Raw genomic sequence first — 16,196 nt, 5'->3', positions numbered from 1 at the left:
TTGGTTAGATATATCTATGGATTTCATCTTAGGCTTACCCAAGACATCAAAGGGAAAGGACTCCATTTTTGTGGTAGTGGATCGTTTTTCAAAGATGGCTCACTTTATTCCTTGCCACAAAGTGGATGATGCATGCCACATTGCAAACCTCTTCTTCCAAGAAGTGGTTCGCTTGCATGGGATCCCTAGATCTATAGTGTCCGATAGAGATCCCAAGTTCTTGAGTCACTTTTGGAAGACCTTGTGGGGCAAGCTTGGGACTAAGCTTTTATTTTCTACCACTTGCCACCCACAAACTGATGGTCAAACCGAAGTGGTGAATAGAACTTTGGGACAACTATTGAGATGTTTTATTTCGGGGAATCCTAGAGTGTCGGAGAATTTACTACCCCATGTTGAGTTTGCATATAATCGTGTAGTAAATTCTACCACCTCACATTCTCCTTTTGAGGTTGCCTATGGGTTTAATCCCCTAACACCTCTTGATCTTCTTCCTATTCCCCTTCTTGGAGATGTCTTGTGCAAAGATGGGGATGAAAAGGCTTCTTTTGTGAAAACTTTGCATAAAGACATCAAGAAGAGAATTGAGAAGAAGGTTGGCAAGTATGCTGAACTTGCCAATAAAAGGAGAAAAGCATTGTTGTTTGATGAGGGTGATTGGGTTTGGCTTCACTTGAGGAAGGATCGTTTTTCTACTCAAAGGAAGTCCAAACTAATGCCTCGAGGGGATGGACCTTTCCAAATCCTCAAGAGGATTAATGACAATGCTTATGAGTTAGATATGCCTGATACATTCTTAGGTAGTCATACTTTTAATGTTAGCGATCTAACTCCTTTTTCTGTAGGTCTCCAGAATTCGTGGACGAATTCTCTCCAACTCGGGGAGTATGAGGGAGATCAAGCTCAAGTGGACATGGAGGCCAATCAACAAGATCAAGAAGAGGTAGAGGCGCAAATAGAAGATGCCCATGGAGGTCAAAGCCCACCTCAAAGGCTTACAAGAAGCATGTTCAAAGCTTTAGGAGCTAGGGGACAATTATTTTCTCTTTTTGTAATTTCTTTGGTTGAAGGTGCTTAGAGGGAAACATTAGAAACCTCTATTGTTATAGAATCTTTTAGGCTTTAGTTAGGAGCTTTAGGAGGGGGGGTGTGTTAGTAGATAGGTGTAGGAGTAGAATAGGAGGTGCCAAAGTCAAGGAAGAGGTCACACCTTCTTCATGCATTGTTTTAGGCGCCGATTCTAGTAGCTTTTAGGAGGGAGTTTTTGAATTTGTGTAGCTTGCATTTCAGCACCTTAGGCTATAAATAGAGGTGCTCCCTTTTTATTTTTTAGATTTGAATTTAGAGAAAAGAAACTATACTCAATTTTTGAGAGAGCATTGGAGAGCTTTTGAGCCTTCTTCTCTAGTCTTATCTTGAAGGATCCATGGTGTCCTCAAGTGGCGGCACCACACTCATCTAGGAGCAACCATCCTTCTAGTGGCGTGATCATCCAACCTTACATCTATCTTCATGAGCATTCTTCTCTCCTTCCTTCCTCCTCTTTCAATTGTTCTTGTTTTGAGCTTGATTCCTTAAATTTCTGTTCGGTGATCTTGCTGATTTGTAAATTTTTGGTTCGGCCTTTTTATATTTCTGTCCATTCATCTTGTTCCTTTGCTTTTCTTGCTCATATGTTCGGTTCATTTCAGTTCTTAAGTAATATGTTCGGTGCATTTGCCTTTTCTTCCACTTTAATCGGTTCAATTTGACTATAAATGGAACTTCCATATGAGTTTGGATTTGGTGCTAGTTTTGGTGAGTTCTTGACTTAGAACATTGATCCAATTCTAAGAAAAAGTGCCTAACTATTGTCCAACTCAAGTTGATTCCTAAGAAGGTCAAGAATCATTCTTGATCCTGCCTGTTGACCAGAACGCTGGAACCTGCCTCGTCAAAGGATCGACGTGTGCACCGCTTCAAACCTCCGTCCTTCTTCAAGATCCACCTCAAGAACCTGCAAAAGAACAGAGCGACGCCGCTGCGGCCGATCGCACTCCAACGCCCAAGTCAGTGACCGAACCACCAAATACTAAGAGCAAAAACACTCAAGAAATCTCAAGGAACCGTGCAATGTTCTCTCTCACAGTATGCTCCAGAACTCGCAAGCGTAAAGAGTATAATCTGAACGTGCGTACCTCAGAAAGTTCGTTGAGAACTCTTATATACCTGGTCACTTTCTCTCTCCTGGCAGTTACAGACCTGGACACGTGGCTCGCATCCAGTCGTACACGTGCCATCATCTGGAGCCTCCTTGACTTGGGCGCTGCTTCTGACTCTCTTTTTGACTAAGTTATTTATGCATGGTACTGCCCAGTGCATAGCTAACTTGGGAGCGCGATCTCTACTGGAACTGGCGAGTTAGGGTGCTCTCGTACACCTTCCCTGTGGTCTCGCCGGCCGCCTTCATAATCTGCACCACCTTTATCTTCGGCGATGTGCTTGCTCTGGCGATCTCCAATCGCTTGGTCGCCTGAGTTTACATCTGGCGACTTCACCTTCAACTGGGCGATCGCCTGGTATGCTGAAGATCGGAACACGCCAACTTAATAACTGGCGACTACACGAACCCCCCGACTTCCTCCTCTTCTGCCACCCTGGCGCCTTGTCAACATGCCTATACTGTAGCTTGGTGCCACGTCATCACTTCCGACTACCAGGACGGTACACAAGCCCCCCAGTCTTAAGCGAAGACTTGTCCAGCGAAAAGACTGAAAGAGTCACGTCAACAACGACCTACGTGGCACTGACGCAGAATTCCAAGCGGTTGTACTTTCTGCTTCTCTGACGCTCCACCAAACCCCTCACCCATCGCTCGACACGTGGCTTCATCAACGGTTACCTTCAGTTACCGTTTGCGCTTCCCAAACCCATTTCGAAAAACCCTTAAACCCATTTTCACTCCACTGTTCCATCACTTCTCTTCGTATTCGCAAACGCTCTAACTTCCTTCTGCAAAAAAGCTCTCAGCGTTCTCCAATATTTTGAATCACCAGCATCCTTCATCGTCTTCCTGATCATCAAAAGGTACCTCCTTTCCTTCTTCTGCTGGTTTTTCCTGCATTTTAACTGATTCGCATCATCCTGTAACTGTCTGGTGCATACGTTGTGGGTTATTTTTGCGATTTCTCCTTCTTCGTAACTTAGGGCTCTGTCAACATCACAACGAACCTTCGTTCGTTCGTTTTTCACCTTCCTTCCATGATCGAGTCAGCCTCTGTGACCCCTGATCATTTTTCCTTTTCTTCTTCCTTTGCAGCTGCAACAATGACTCGCTCAAAGATCACCCCAAATCCTCCTCCTTCATCACGAAACCCCTCTTCACAAGCACACGACCCACCGCGAGTACGTGGCGCTTCTTCTACTCAGGCTGAGAGGCCTGCACCTTCCCGCCCCAACCTGGCCCAGGCTACTCCGCCTGTCACCGGAGGAGCCTCCGTCCCCCCACCAGACTTCAAAAAGCTATACCCCTGGGCCAACTCGACCCTGTTGGGAGAAACATCTTCCGTTAACATTGCGGGGGCAGTTCTGCGACTGACGAAGGGGGATGAGCTTCACTAATCATTCCACAAGGAGCACGATGAGAAGATGGCAGTGCTACCTTGCCCCCCTGGCCTACCAGTTTGTGCTGACGACAAGGCAAACACCGGTGGAGCCTTCTGTTTCGTCTACACAACCCTATTCAAGAAGGTGAAACTCAGGTTTCCCTTCACCCGCTTTGAGAGGGAGCTTCTCACTGAGCTCAACATCGCCGCCGCCCAGCTTCATCCCAACAGCTAGGCGTTCGTGCGAGCGTTCCAAGTGATGTGCGACCATCTGGGTTTGCCAGCGTCTGTAGACGTATTTTTATTTCTCTTCGAAGCCAAGCATCCAGGAGACCGCCTGTGGGTAAGCTTGAATGGGATTGCTGGGAGATCAATCCTCTCCATTTTCCAGCAATCCTATAAAGACTGGAAGGGCAAATTTGTCCAGATACGCCCCAACGAGAAAGACGCGTCGCTGCTCGACGTTTTCCCCTTGTATTGGGTAAACAAGGGGAACAAGGAGTCCAAAAGCTGCTTCAGGAGACCCAGAAGTCCTAATAGCATGGGCGCTTTGGACAGAGATCTCTGTTTTTTCTGGAAGAGTGTGGCAGACGCCAACATCACCTTCCTCACCACCACACTTATCTGCTTCGAGTTCTTTGAGGACCAACTCGAAATTCGAATAGGTTAGAACGCTTGAGCTTTTGTTTTAATACTTACTTCTGTTAACTGTTTCTGGGCGTCTTGTGCGTTGTGCGCAAGACTTTGGTTTTATTTTTCTGCACCCCCTATCTGCTTTGCTGTTGCATGCTGCCTTATGCATTTATCTTTTCTCTGAACTAACCCATGCATTCTTGCTCTATGCAGATAACATGTTGGGCCAGGGCTAGCTTGCTGAATTAAGGACGCTCGCCCGACTCCACGGGTTGGCAACGAGTTCCCAAACAGTGCCAAATTCTGTGGTGGAGATCGCCGCCGCACAGGGCCGATCGCCACCCAAGGGCCCAGCACCTTCCGATGTCCAACCCGCCGCTCAACGCAAGAAACTTGTCCTCAAAAGACCCAAGAGGAAAACCCCCCAGGTAGTCCACGAAGAGGAGGAGGAAGACGACGAGGCCACTGAAGATGGCCTTGTTACGAAGAGGAAGAGGGTGGCACCTTCTTCACCATCCGCACCACCCCCTCTTCCAGCATCAACACCACCATCCACACCTGCCCCTCCTCCATCATTGCCACCTCCACCAGCTCCTGCTTCACCAGTCCAAGCCATTCCATTGGCATCCGCGCCACCTGCGGTTTAGGCCCCCCGAGCGCCTCCACACCTTGTGCAATAGTTGGAGGGGATCCTCCTTCAAATGCCTCAGCCACAGACGTTGCTCCAATCGGGGATGAGGTTGCCCATGCCTCTCCAATTCTGATTACCGAATCCCCGACGTCGCCACCACGCCCAGAAGCGCCTACTGAAGAACCAACTAAAGAAGGTGGCGACGAAAACCAACAACAGGCCCACCAAGCGCCTCTACAAGCAGCAAACCTCCCTCTTGAAGTCACGAGGATGTGGGAGCCTTTATCTGCCAAGCTGAAGACGATAGCAGAAGACATCCCCGCCATCATAACTAGAGCTGTGGAGAGCTCCACCAGGAAGCTCCAGGACGACCTCTTCAACCTTAGAACTGAGAACAGCACCATGAGGGTTGAGGTGGAGAAGTTGTCCTTCAATCTGACACTCGCGGAGATTGAACACTCCCGAGTAGAAGATGCGATGAGCACCGAGCTCCGGTTGGCGCGCAAGGAGGCCACCGATCTTCGCCACAAGGTGCAGCTTCTGGCTCAAGAGAAGATTGAGCTGGAAAGCAAGATTGTGCCTTATCGCGTTAAGGTGGCTGACCTAGAAGCCTTGATAAAAACTGATGCCGCCAAGGTGAAGAAACTGGAGTAGAGGTCCGCTGATCGGGAGATCTTCCTTGGTAAGGTGGAGAAGGTGAGGGACGACGCCATGGCTGAGCTTGCCGAGGCCAACAAAGAGAAGGGGAAGATCACTGCTGAATTGGGCCAAGTGCAAGCGGAATCCAAGAAGGTTGCTGAAGACCTTCTCCAGGCTCAAGAAAACAACGAAAAACTCAAGAAGCAAGTCGAAGAGCTGGAGCAGCAAAATAAGGGGCTGAAGGAACAAACTGAAGGGCTCCAGAAACAGATTGAAGAACTTAACATGAGTTCTGCCCAAATTCTGGCTGCTGGATTCGCGGCTGCACGGGAACAGTTTGCATGCTTGTTCCCCGATCTGGATCTCAGCATGGTGTCCCTAAACAACGAGGTGGTGGATGGGAAGGTGGTTCCCGTCGAAGACTGATCAATTTCCCCTCATCCACCGCCTTTATGCTTTTTCTTTGTTATGCAATTGTAATGAACTTTCTTCTTTTTCTATTTACGTACCCCGAACTGATATTTACTTAATGAAATTGCCTTTGCATTTCCTCTTGTAACTTCCTTGGCTGTTTTAACTTCCCTTGCGCAATTTACTTCAGAGAAATGACTTAGTAATTTTGTAGGCACGATCTTGTACTTAACTGTTTCGAACCATTTCAGCTTCAAACAATAATCACATTAACAACTCGTAATCTTAAGGCAATTAACCTTAGCGCGAAATTACTCTTCAAGCAACGAACTTCAACTCAACCACTGGCTTAAAACATTTCTTCACCCGATCTGCTTCATCAAAACGGGTCTTTAACTTTCTCGCCACTGTTTGAACTTTTCCCGGTCGCCAAAGACTCTTGGCGATATCAGCTTCTTTTTGGCTTCATGCGTTGGCCATTGCTCTTTTATCTGGGGGTAGAGGCGCCTTTCGGATCCTTCTCTACCTTCCTGAACTTCAGAACAAAAGGCTAGGCGTTCTCTTCGAACCTACCTTAGCCACCTTCCAAACTTCGTCCACCCTTAACACCGTACCTGAACTCGTTCGAGACGAGAAGGATTTTATCTTGCCTGAACTCGCTCATAGGCGAGAAGGTCTTTTACTTGCCTGAACTCGCTCATAGGCGAGAAGGTCTTTTACTTGCCTCTACATTACCCCGGGGGTTACATCTTCTCGCCCCCAGAAACACTGAGGACTTTTCACTGGTGCCTCTACATTGCCCCAGGGGTTACATCTCCTCGCCCCCAGAAACACTAAGGACTTTTCGTTCTTCCTCGCCTGCACTCGCTCGACGGCGAGGAGGTCTTTAACTCGCCTCAGGACGCGCGAGGGCGTTGAGGTCTTTTAGCTGGTGCCTCCGATCGCCGAAAGACGATGAGGACTTTAACTTTAACTTGTGCCTCCAATCGCCGAAAGACGATGAGGACCTAAAACTTTAACTGGTGCCTCCGATCGCCGAAAGACGATGAGGACTTAAAACTTTTACTGGTGCCTCCGATCGCCGAAGGACGATGAGGACTTAAAACTTTTACTGGTGCCTCCGATCGCCGAAAGACGATGAGGACTTAAAACTTTTTAGAAAGCATGCAATATATCTTTAACTTGCCTTAAGCCACATACAAGCGACAAGGTCTTTCTTCAAAACTTTCTGAAAACAACAGGCACGCAATCTAAAACAACTTGTACTTCGAAAACTTCTCTTTATTGGGTGGCCTCATTAAAAACCCTCCTTAGGGAAAAAAGAGTGCCCCCTTCAAACTGTTTTAACAGAGACACTGTAATATAACTTCGTGTTTGTCTTTACTTACAAGGCTTCTTAACTGTAATACAACTTCAGGTGCGTGGCGTTCCAAGTGCGAGGAATTGCCCCTCCTTCCAATGTCTCTAAGCGGTAGGCGCCGTTCCCGAGCGCCTCGGTTATTCTGAACGGCCCCGTCCACTTGGGCGACAGTTTATTCTCCATCTCGTACTGGTGGGCTTTCCTCATCACCAGGTCGCCTTCTCTAAACTGTCTTGGCATCACCTTCGAGTTGTATCTTCGTTCAATCCTTCTCTTCACCGCTTCAGCCTTCAATCTCGCCTCTTCCCTGACCTCATCCAGTAGATCCAGGTTCAGCCTTCTCTCTTCATTCGAGTCTTCCTCTACAACGTTCTGGAATCTCGGCGAGCTCTCCTGGATCTCTACTGGAATCATTGCATCACACCCATAGACCAAGCTGAACGGGGTCTCATGGGTTCCTGACTGCTCGGTGGTGTGGTACGCCCAGACTATACGGGGTACCTCCTCAGCCCAGCTTCCTTTGGCTCTCTCTAGTCTTCTCTTCAAACCTCTCAGCAACACCCGATTAGCTGACTCCACCTGGCCATTCGTCTGAGGGTGCTTGACGGATGCAAGCACTTGTTGAATTCCCACCCCTTCGCACAGCTTCTTCAACAAGTGGCTTGCAAACTGAGTCCCATTGTTTGACACCAGGCGCTTGGGCACTCCAAACCGGCACACAATATTCTTCCACACGAACCCTTCGATCTTGTGTGCGGTGATCTGGGCCACTGGCTCTGCTTCGATCCACTTGGTGAAATACTCAATCGCCACCACCAAGTACTTCATCTGCCTGATCGCCAGCGGGAATGGTCCCAGGATGTCGATTCCCCAAGTATGAAACGGCCAAGGGCTGTAGATCGACTTCAACTCCTCGGGAGGCGCCTTGTGCCAATCGGCGTGCTGTTGGCATTGTTTGCAACATTGGGCATACTTCCTGCAGTCTTCTCTCATCGATGGCCAGTAGTACCCTGCACGGAGAGTCCTCGCGGCCAGAGCTCGACCCCCGACGTGGCTTCCGCATATGCCTTCGTGGAGCTCTGCCATGATTCTCGTGCACTTCTCGCCATGTACGCACTCCAGGAGTGGGTGAGTGAACCCAAACCTGTACAGATCGCCATCAATCAATGTGTACTTGCTAGAATTTTTCTTTACCTTCCTAGCCTCTGTCGGGTCCAGTGGGAGAAGGCCGTCTGCCAGGCACGGCTTGTACTGTGTTATCCAGGTGTCTGGCTCATGGATAGCGCAGACCTGCGTCATTTTCACCTTCTCTCCTCGACATGCTCTAATTCTCGGCGATCTCAAAGTCTCTTGCGTCAGGGACTTATGACTTCTTGCTGCTTTCTCCGTCGACTTGCTTATCTGAAGAACCAGGTGATCTGCTACAAATGCTCTCGGCGTCTTCAGAGTTTCTTGAATCACCGTCCTCTGTCTACCCCCCTTGCCTGAACTGACGAGCTTAGCCAACAAGTCAGCTCGGGCATTCTGCTCCCTGGGCACATGCACCACTTCAAAGGAGGCAAAGGAACTCTTCAATTCCTGCACATACTCCAAATAAGCCGCCATTTGTGGATCTTTAGCCTGGAACTCGCCTGTTACTTGCCCTGTGACTAGCAGCGAGTCACTCTTAGCCATTAGCACCCTGGCTCCCATCTCTTTGGCCAGCAAAATCCCGGCGATTAGCGCCTCATATTCTGCTTGATTGTTACTGGCTTTGAAGGCAAATCTCAAAGATTGTTCGATTAGCACGCCGTTGGGTCCTTCCAAAATGACTCCAGCGCCGCTACCCTGCTGGTTCGACGATCCATCCACCAAGAGTCCCCAACGGAAGTCGTCCCCTTCAACTCGTGTCGCCTCAGACGAGAGCTTGACCACGAAATCCGCAAAGATTTGCCCCTTGATCGGGCCTCGGGGCTCATATTTAATATCAAACTCTGACAATTCTACTGCCCACTTCACCATCCTTCCTGCGACGTCAGGCTTCTTCAAGACCTTCTGGATGGGCAGGTCAGTCATCACCAGTATGGTGAAGCTATGGAAATAGTGGCGCAACCTCCTCGCCGAAAATACCACAGCCAGCGCAGCCTTTTCCAGGGCCTGATATCTCGTTTCGGGGCCCTGCAACACCTTACTCACAAAATAAATAGGCTTCTGGGCCTGATCTTGATCCTGGGCGAGCACCGCACTCACCGCCCTCTCAGTTACAGCAAAATACAACCTGAGAGGGGTTCCCACCAGCGGTTTGCACAAGACCGGCGGGTTCGCCAGATATTCCTTCAGCTTGACGAAGGCTTCCTCGCACTCCTTCGTCCAAACAAACTTGTTATTGCGCCTCAAGCACTGAAAATAGGGATGGCCCTTTTCTCCGCTAGCTGACTCGAAGCGAGACAGGGCTGCCATCCGACCTGTTAGCTGTTGAACTTCCTTCACCGTAGCTGGGCTCCTCATCGCCAAGATGGCGGCACACTTATCAGGGTTGGCCTCTATGCCTCTTTCAGTCAGGAGGAAACCCAAAAACTTTCCAGCCTCCACGCCGAAAATGCATTTCTCTGGATTAAGCTTTAATCTTAACTTGGCGATCGTCGTGAACAATTCTTCCAAGTCTGCAACGTGCTTGCTTTTTTCTGGCGAGGTCACGACCATGTCATGGACGTACGCAACACAAAACTTGACATGATTCAAAAATTAAAAGACACAACACAAATTGTAACAAGTGGAAGGAAGCTTAAGGTAAACTCTAGGAAGGATAATGCCATTCCAAAAGAGCAACCATACTCATAAGAATTATGAATGCCATAAACCTTTCCACAAACACTTGGAGCAAAAGAAAAACAGCAAGAATACTCAATTAAAATTCTAAAACAGAAACTTAAATTGCAAGAAATTAAAAAGAGCTCTTGAAATAAAGTGCACACAACTCAACAATTAAACAAGAATGAACCTAAGACTCATGATACCACATGATGTGATTCCAATAGCCACATAGAACAAGATTCTTGACACTTTGAGGAATCACCTTGAGCTGGAAAATATAGAGGCACTTTCTTAGAAGTTGGATCATGGTTCTAAGTCAAGAACTCACCAATAACAAGTACCAATTCCCAAACTCATTTGGATGAACCAAATATTGTCAAATTGAATCAACAAAGGAAACATAAAATGAATTGACCGAACAGAATTATGCAAGAACACATATGAACCGAACATAAAAGGAATTGAAAACAAAAACAGAACAAAGGTGCTGGAAAATTGGAATAGCCGAACCAAAACAAATCAAAAACACAAGGCAACATGAACAATTGAAAAAGAAGAAAGGAAGGAGAAGAGAATGCTCATGAAGATGGAAGAATGGTTGGATGATCACGCCACTAGAAGTATGGATGCTCCTAGATGAGTGTGCAAGCCGCCACTTGAGGAAACCATGGTCCTTCAAGATAAGACTAGAGTAGAAGCTCAAAGCTCTCCAAATGCTCACTCCAATTTTGAGTATAGTTTCTTTAGATAAATTCAAATCTGAATTTTACAAAGAGAGCACCTCTATTTATAGCCTAAGGTGCTGAAATGTAAGCTACACAAATTCAAAAAAAACTCCCTCCCAAAAAGCTTCTAGAATTTGCGCCAAAAACAAGGCATGAGGAAGGTGTGATCCTTTCTCTCACTTTGGCACCTCCTTATTTACTCCTACACCTATCTACTAATACACCCCTCTAAAGGTCCTATTTAAAACCTAAAAGATGCTATAACAAAAGAGGTTTCTAAGGTTTCCCTCTAAGCACCTTCAACTAAAGACACTACAAAAAGAGAAAATAAATGTCCTCTAGCTCCCAAGGCTTTGAACATGCTTCTTGTAATCCTTTGAGGTGGACTTTGACCTCCATGGGCGTCCTCCATTTGTGCCTCCACCTCTTCTTGAGCTTGATGAGTGGCCTCCATGTTCTCTTGGGCTTGATCTCCATCACTTCTCTTCGTCCATGGGATGCATCTTGATCTGATTATACCCCGAGAAGGCATCCAGGAAGCTCAACAACTTACACCCTGCAGCACTATCCACCAGGGCGTCTATGCTTGGTAATGGATACGAATCCTTTGGGCAAGCCTTGTTCAGGTCAGTGAAATCGACGCACATGCGCCATTTCCCGTTACTCTTCTTCACCAGCACGACATTTGCCAGCCATTCAGGGTACTGGACTTCCCTGATGTGGCCTGCAGCGAGGAGTTTCTGTGTTTCGTCCCTGATTGCCTGCCTCCTCTCTTCGTTGAACTTTCTTCTTCTTTGTCGCACTGGTCTTACCAAGTTGTCCATCGCCAGATGATGGCACAAGAAGTCGGGATCGATCCCGGGCATGTCCGAAGCGGACCATGCGAACGCGTCCAGATGCCGCTCAATCACCTTGGCGATCTGGTCCTCGAGCTCAACCTCCAGGGATCTTCCCAGCTTGAAGATCTTTCCCCCGATTTCTCTCTCGAACCACTGCTCGACGAGTTTTGGTCTGGTTTCTCTGGCGATCACCGCCCTGGCGATTCCCAGCTCTCTCGCTTCCTCAGGGCGATTCCTTGCCTCTTCCTCCTCCAGACCAGCGTTCCCCTCCCCCAGCTCAGCGTCCACCATCTCCACGTCCCTTCCGGCGATCTCTTCTGTTACCGTCGATCTGGGCTTCACACCAGGAGGCGGGGTGGTTGTTACGTAACTCACCGATCTCTTGTTTTTCAGGCTATTCTCATAGCACTTCTTCGCTTCCTTCTGATCAGACTTAATGGTCATAACCACCCCCTCCATGGACGGCAACTTCACCTTCATGTGCCGGGTCGACGGTATGGCACCTATCCTGTTGAGCGTGGGTCTTCCCAACAGGATGTTGTATGCTGAAGGAGCGTTTACAACGAGGTATTTGATTTTCTCTGTTCTCGAACCCGCCACGTCTGTAAACGTTGTCCACAATTCTATGTACCCCCTGACCTCCACCTGGTCACCAGCGAAACCATACAAACATCCTCCATAGGGCCTCAACTGGTCAAGGGGCAGCTCCAACTGCGTGAAAGTCGGCCAGAACATCACGTCTGCCGAGCTTCCTTGGTCCACCAGTACCCTGTGGACCTTTCTTCCTGCTGTTATCAGCGAAATTACTATGGGATCGTTGTCATGAGGCACAACATCCTGGAGATCTTGCTTGGTGAATGTAATATCCACTTCTGGCGAGTGGTCTTCAAACATATCCACCGTCATCACAGACCTCGCGTACCTTTTCCTCTGTGATGCGGTGCATCCACCTTCTGAGAAACCCCCTGCAATGGTGTGGATCTCTCCATGCGTGGGCATCTCGTGCTGCTGAGCCTCAGCACCTGCTGGTTGGGAGCTCGACGCGCCCCCCGTCCTTCTGTCCAGCAAATAATCGTTTAGGAACCCGCTCTTAACCAGATCGTCGAGCTGGTATCCTAATGCTAAGCACGAGTCCACTGTATGGCCAAAGCCCTGGTGAAACTCACACCAGGCGTCTGGCTTTGGTCCCAGCACCTTGTCGCCCACCTTTTCTGGCGCCTTCAACCTAGCGGATATGTTAGGAATGGTGATCAGATCCGCCAATCCCATGACAAACTTGTGCTTAGGCGGGTGATTGTATTCCCGGCGTGCTGGTTGCTGGCGTCCTTGGCCCCTGCTCTTGTTCTTCCTTGGATCATAAGGATGGCGAGTCCTCTGATCCCTCCTGGCCGCCGCTGTCTCCAGCACCCTTTGTGGCTGGATCCTGGTCTGGGCGCGTGGCCTAGTGGGGGCCACGCTTCCCCTCTTCTCGGCGACTTCGCTCTCGTCGGCGATGTGGGCCACCGCAAGTCGCCTAACCTCAGCAAACGTGGCGGGGTGTGCCCTGATCAACGCCTCGCAGAATGGTCCCGGCAACACGCCCTTCTTAAATGCATAGGCTAGCATTTCTTCATCTTTGGCCGGCGATCTGACCATCTGCGCCCCAAAGCGATTCAGGTAGTCCCTGAGGGACTCTCCCTGATACTACCTTATATCAAACAGGTCGTAAGACACCCTGGGCGGTGCCTTATTCACGATGTACTGCTCGACGAAAATCTTCGAGAACTGTTGGAAACTGGTTATGTGACCGTTAGGCAGGCTCACAAACCATTCCAGCGCCGTTCCCTGGAGCGTGCTCACAAACATCTTGCAATACACGGCGTCTGATCCCCCTGACAGCATCATCTGCGTATGGAACATGGTGAGATGAGCTTCAGGATCCTCCACGCCGGTGAAAACAGCCTTAACCGGAACCACGCTCGCAGGAATAGGCGTGTCAGTAATCGCCTGAACGAAAGGCATAGGGAAAACACGAGGCGGCGTCGACGGCGCGACCTCCTCAGCAATAGGACGCCCTTGCTGCTCCTGAAGAGCTTGACGCAGCTCCTCAGTCACCTTGCTAAGCTCATCATTCCTGGCGCGAGAGGCGACCAGGTCCTCGTGCATTCTCGCCTGTTCTATGCGCGAGGCTTCCACAGTTGCCAGCAACGAACGCATCATCTCTGCCATCTGCGCCATGGTCATGGCGGCGGCGCCTTTAGCGGCGACGGGCGCAACCGGACTTGAACGATTGCTTCTCATTTTTCTCATGAAACTTGGCGAATCACAGAATGCAGCGAACAACACTTACTTCAGCTACGATCGATTCAGCGATCAATCGGAAAAACTGCGCGAGACTCTGCAAGAAACTCGAGAACACCGCTAACCTCCAAAGAAACCTGCAACTCCACCAGAAACCACCAGTTCTCCCACGGATAACCAAACGAGCGAAGAAACTCAAACTCCACCGAACAAATCACGCGTAAACAGCAGAAAACCTCACTTCACCGAACAAAAATCCAAACGAACGGTGGAAAACGCGAAATCACCGAACAAATCTTAAGCGATCAGCGAACTACGGTTGCACCAGCACACAACCACACAGGAAATCACGAAAACCTCCAAGAACTCACACTGTGGATGGGAACAGGTTTTACACGGCCCCACGGTGGGCGCCTGATGATCCTGCCTGTTGACCAGAACGCTGGAACCTGCCTCGTCAAAGGATCGATGTGTGCACCGCTTCAAACCTCCGTCCTTCTTCAAGATCCACCTCAAGAACCTAAAAAAGAACAGAGCGGCGCCGCTGCGGCCGATCGCACTCCAACGCCCAAGTCAGTGACCGAACCACCAAATACTAAGAGCAAGAACACTCAAGAAATCTCAAGGAACCGTGCAATGTTCTCTCTCACAGTATGCTCTAGAACTCGCAAGCGTAAAGAGTATAATCTGAACGTGCGTACCTCAGAAAGTTCGTTGAGAACTCTTATATACCTGGTCACTTTCTCTCTCCTGGCAGTTACAGACCTGGACACGTGGCTCGCATCCAGTCGTACACGTGCCATCATCTAGAGCCTCCTTGACTTGGGCGCTGCTTCTGACTCTCTTTTTGACTAAGTTATTTATGCATGGTACTGCCCAGTGCATAGCTAACTTGGGAGCGCGATCTCTATTGGAACTGGCGAGTTAGGGTGCTCTCGTACACCTTCCCTGTGGTCTCGCCGGCCGCCTTCATAATCTGCACCACCTTTATCTTCGGCGATGTGCTTGCTCTGGCGATCTCCAATCGCTTGGTCGCCTGAGTTTACATCTGGCGACTTCACCTTCAACTGGGCGATCGCCTGGTATGCTGAAGATCGAAACACGCCAACTTAATAACTGGCGACTACACGAACCCCCCGACTTCCTCCTCTTCTGCCACCCTGGCGCCTTGTCAACACGCCTATACTGTAGCTTGGTGCCACGTCATCACTTCCGACTACCAGGACGGTACAATTCTCTTCCTTGCTATTGGAATCACATCACTCTGGGAGGCTGATGAACCAATCCATAGCCATCCCAATCAAAGTGATCATGAAGAGCTTGCACCTTACGGCATCAGAACCGCCAACCAAGATCATCTATGTGTGGAACATAGTGAGGTGTGCCTCAAGATCCTCCATCCCTGTGAAGGTTACCTTGGGCCTCGTGAACGTGTTGGGGATCGCTGTCTCTAGGATCGCTTGTGAGAATGGTGTTGTGAATTCTCTAGGTGGGGAGGCAGCCTCGGGCTCGTCTACATCGCGCCATCCACGGCGTAACTCCTCGTTGGCACGGTGGAGCTCATCGTTTCTCGCCTGAGAAGCTGCGACATCCGCCTGCATGCGCTCTTGCTCCGCTTTCGACGCTGCCATTGCTTCCTGCAGCCCTTGCATCATGCCCATGAGTTGTTGCATGGTCATCTCTTCACTCCTAGCGCGTACAGGTCTTGTGGTCATGGGTTTCTGGAAACCCTCTTAACTTATCTGGGTTTTGAGAACTGGAACTGAAAAACTTGTGTTGTGGGACTGATGTTTTATATCGGCCCCACGGTGGGCGCCAATGTTCCTGCCGGTTGACCGAGATCGTCTTTGCGCGTGGCTTGTCCTCGCGAGCTAGGGCACCTTCGTTTTGCTCCATCTGTGAGTACCTGAAAAGAAGTGAACAAAAGGGCGCCCTCGCGGCCGTTTGCACTCCGACGATCAAGTCAGCTAGTGAGAAACATCAAGGGTGACACCCTTTGGAGGTGGTCGAAAATAACCATACTGAATCACTAAAATTAGGTTGCCCTAATTGCCTTGTGCACACAGTCGGTGCGCAGCGAAAACAACTAGGGTTTGTGCTCTGTGTAACAATGAGAATTAGGTCAAAACTCCGGTCCCTTCAAATGCCCCAAGGTCCCTTTTTATACATCTCTAATGTTTAAAGCGCGTTAAAGCGCATTGAAAGCGTATAAAAATATTCCTTGGAACGTTCAAATCTTAACTGAATTAACGCGTACCTTGGCAAACTTTCACTGAAACCTTTAATGAGCACGTGCGCATC

The sequence above is a fragment of the Phaseolus vulgaris genome, chromosome 8 (genome assembly GCF_000499845.2).
Source record: "Phaseolus vulgaris cultivar G19833 chromosome 8, P. vulgaris v2.0, whole genome shotgun sequence".
NCBI classification, from domain to species: Eukaryota; Viridiplantae; Streptophyta; class Magnoliopsida; order Fabales; family Fabaceae; genus Phaseolus; species Phaseolus vulgaris.
This window is presented reverse-complemented; position numbering follows the sequence as displayed.